Here is a 4581-nt window from a genome sequence, read left to right as displayed (position 1 = left end):
TCATACTGATCACCCCACTACTGCAACAATTTACCTTAGTCGCGCAAATTCGCTTCTTGTCCAAGTTACTTTCAGACTTTGGCTGTTTACTACAGTACATTAAACATGTTTGTAACTATAAATTGTAATAGTGCTTACTTCAGCAAATAAATAGATGTAATGGTCGTGACTGGTGAGCAGAGAAGTGCAAATCTTTAAAAAAAAAATGCTTTCCCCATATCTTTGGGGAATTTTTTCCCATACATTTTTTTTTTCATATTGCTCAAAAATTAGCAACATTTTGGCCCACATTTTGTGAAATGTTGCAAAAATAATTGCAAATTTTAGCATACCAAGGGTCACGTGACCTTGCAGGGTTAACTCTGTAATGCTTGCCGAATCCTTTTGGCGAAGTTTGCCGATTTCCAGTAGCAATAAGGTATCCACATAGGTGATTAGCATTACGATGCCCTCACATTACATAGTTACATAGTAGTTGAGGTTGAAAAAAGACATATGTCCATCAAGTTCAACCTACAGTATGCTAAGTTTAGACGACAGATACTTATCCTATATTTGTATTTATGGTATATTGATCCAGAGGAACGCAAACAAACCTGAAAAATATTGGATCGCTAACGTTTAATGGACATCTTTCATACACGTGTGCAAATCATATACTAATGAGCCGTTAACCTAAGGCTACGGCCCCACTGAGCACGTGCGCGTGCGAGCAACAGAGCGGCTGGCGGCGCTCGTGGCCTTCAGCCGAGCGATCTGAGGATTCAGATCACTCTCAATGGGGGGGGGGGGGAGGGGAGGGGAACGGTTGTGGCAAGGGAAAGCCATGACATCACACGTCTGGTTCGCCCTCATTGGATGAACTGTCGCCGTGAGGTGGCCTTCGCTTGGCTGCCACGCTAAAAAGTAAAATTTCTTGCGTTTCCAAAATGTAGTTGCGCAACTCGTGCTTGATCCTGTACGCGCACGCACTTACTGGGGCCTGCCCCATAGAAGGCCGTACCTTGTTCGCGCCGTGCACGCCGTCGCGAGAGTAGCTGCGAGCAGTGGGGACGAGGCCTAGACATGCAGATACACAAACCTCTGTTCATGATAATTAGGTCACACCAGAACACGCCATTACTCACATCCAGACCCCAATTATAGTGTTATTTCAGGGACTAGCCTGCAAGGAAAAAGGGATGTCTAAGATGGTACTCAAATGATTGTATTTAGTGTAGGACTTAACCCTTTTATTACATATGTTATACAAAGATATATATATATGATGGAACATATTAACGTCTGAAACACCAACAGATGCATCTGATAATGTGTCATTTTCATGTAATAAATTATACTGTTGTTTTTAGTATTTAAAAGAAATGTAGGGTATGATTATCTGGACTATTATGGTATATAATATGGACTGTATTCAGTATGGGTGTACAATAATGTGTTTACATGTGTAATGGTGTTTCCCACACCCGGTGGGAGATTTGGCCATTACTGCATATGTGGTGCATGATACTGCTGGTAATCGGAGGGCTGAGTCATCCGCTGATGGTAGTGGGGACACAGGACTAGGCTTCTGGGGTTAATACCCTACATATGCTTTAGCAGTGCAGCGCCTCCATCTGCTGTAGGCTCCAGGGAACTGATGGTGGTCTCCCATGGTAGAACGATTACCTCTCTTCCCAGTAAGGTCACGCACCAGGCAGGAGGTATAACAGGAATGGTTTATTGTCTTCACTGTACAGTACAGTAACAAGGTAGATTTCTGCCCAATGCAGTTTCTCAGCTATCACTGAAGGATGGTCCCTGGACCTTCACTACAGGCCAAGGGCACCCGCAGCAGTCCCAGCTCTTCCCTGCCCCTCTAGCAGAGACAGAGGTATGGTACACACTCACTCTCCCTCGGAGGGAAGAGGACCAGAGTAGGCCCAAAAGAAAGGCTCTTGGCTGTGTGACTTGCCCCTCTCAAGTAGGTAGAGGCACTCCAGAATTTGGGGCGGCCCTGCCCTTAAGTACAGCCAGGAGGAGGTCATCAGGTCTCATAATTGGTCATGCCCAGGCCTGATGACACCACTTCCCACTGTCACTCAAGTGCAGAACCTCGGAGGGGGGAAACCCCATATCACCTACTGGCAGCCTAATTGTACCAGGGCTTACTGCCAATACAAGGGCAGAATAGTAGCCATCAGGTGACCTGTATACACAAAGTATTACAAGAATTACCAAGACACAAACGTTGGGAACAAAACTTTTATTCACACACAGTTAATTCACTGTATCTGAGCACAACATAACAAAAGATTAAAAACAACAACATTAACAAATAAAATATGTACAGTGCACTTCCCATCGCCTCTTTGCAGCCTTACTGACAGGCTCATTTGGCCCCCTGGGGCAAAGCCTGCCATGTCTCAACCTAGGCACCCGCACTGTACATGGCATGGGTGATGCAGGAGCAGGAGCAGCAGCATTGGGAGCAGGAGCATGGGCAGCAGGAGAAGCATCATGGTCAGCAGGAGGGACAGCAAGGACAGCAGGAGCAGCTGCTGCATGGGCAGCAGAAAGAGTAGCACGGTCAGCAGGAGCGGCATCGCAGCAGGAAGAGAAGCACGGGCAACAGAAGCACCAGCAAGGGGAGCAAAAGCAGCAGCACAGATTGCACAAGCAGCAGGAGCATGGGCAGCAGGAGCAGCAGCAGCATGGGTAGCAAGAGCAGCACCCCGAGCAGCAGGAGCACCAGCATGGGCAGCAGGAGCAGAAGCAGCATGGGTAGCAAGAGCAGCACCCCGGGCAGCAGGAGGAGCAGCATGGGCAGCAGGAGCACCAGCATGGGCAGCAGGAGCAGCAGCCACATGGGTAGCAGCACAAACAGCAGCTTGAGCAGCAGCACGAACAGCAGCAGCACAGGCAGCAGGAGCAGAAGCATGGGCAGCAGGAACAGCATCATGGGCAGCAGCACGGGCAGCAGGAGCTGCAGTAGCACGGGCAGCAGGAGGAGCAGCACGGACAACAGGAGCACCAGCATGGGCAGCAGGAGCAGTAGCCACATGGACAGCAGCATGAGCAGCAGCACGGACAGCAGCAGCATGGGCATCACGAGCAGCAGCGCGGGCATCACGTGCAGCAGCATGGGCAGCAGGAGCAGCAGTGCGGACAGCAGGAGCAGCAGCGCGGACAGCAGGAGCAGCAGCGCGGACAGCAGGAGCAGCAGCATGGGCAGCAGGTGGTGCGGCTATGGCAGCTAGGGCTTCAGCTGGAGTAGCTGAAGGAGGCACATCATACTCCTCTGGAGGAACCTCTGTGAAGAATAGGGAAACCGTCTCCTCACCCAGGTCTTCATCGAGTGGCTCTGTAGCCTAAAAATAAAATAATATAATCAAATACAGTTATTGGATAGATTTGGTTTGCATAAACCACCATTTTTTAGCATCTCTTTATTGAGAGAACATTTTATATTTTAAAATATACAGGCCTTGATCCACAAACTGGTCCTAAATTTCAGAAGGCCTTTACTCCCATGCACATGAATTTGAGCTGAGGCATGCTCAGTTTATTACCCTTTTGTGGAGCAATTACATTTAAAGTTAGCTCTCATTTTCAAGTATGTTCTGGGTGCTAAGTTATGTTAAGTACTTTAAAAGTGAAAGTGGCTACTTCTACCATGTTTGCAATGTCAAACATCAGAAGTCTGGAATGATTTTAGACAGGAAGAGGATTTGAGGGACACAGGTCAATAGCTAAAGCAGTGGGGTGATCGTTAGCAGAAGGAAGAGCAACAAGATTCATCAGTGAACCTTAAAGCTGCAGTTCAGTCAATATCCTGCATGTGTGTTTTTTTTAATAAATCGGTTCTGTAGTAAGAAAAAATACTTTTAGCATTTTCTGTTTTTAAAAAAACAACTTTGAAAGACCAATTTTCTTGTTTTCTATTTTAACAAGCATTTGCTAAGGCACTGCCCCTTCATGTCCTGTCACAAGCCCTGGCACACCCCTTTGTCAGCCCTGCCCTCCCTCTAGCACATGTCAGTGCAGGAGTGCTCATGAATATTCATGAACTTCCACTGACTGACAGAAGCAAATAAAAACATATGCCAGCTCTAATTATGTCACCAAATTTCGCCTATCAATACATGGAGAACGAATTGACCGGCAGCTATACTGTTCTTTAGGTAATTAGAGATTGCCCACATGAAACTATTGAAGTAAAAAAATAAATAAAAAACAAAAACAAAAAAAAAAGACTGAACTGCAGCTTTAAGACTAGAAGCAGGTTGCTGATGGGGACTCTTAGGAGATAGGTGCTGGGTACAGTGGGTGTTTAGATACCTTTTATAAGATGATTAATCAGGTTTTCCATTAACTATTTGAGATACTGAGACTGTTTGTGTTGATTAAACTGTTGTGCTTGTGATTAGTGAGCAGTTGTATGGTCCTCAAATAGACAAAGGATAACTTTATACTGATTGCTACCTTACTGCAATGTGCAAGGCGTGGCCTCTAGTGTTTTTTGCTAGGCTGCGCTTATAGCGCCAGCGACGCGACGGTGACGTCACGCTGTGGACGCTGGAAAAATCAAATTGACTTGGC

Source organism: Ascaphus truei, chromosome 5, assembly GCF_040206685.1.
Source record: "Ascaphus truei isolate aAscTru1 chromosome 5, aAscTru1.hap1, whole genome shotgun sequence".
NCBI classification, from domain to species: Eukaryota; Metazoa; Chordata; class Amphibia; order Anura; family Ascaphidae; genus Ascaphus; species Ascaphus truei.
Note: the sequence above shows the minus strand (reverse complement) of the source record.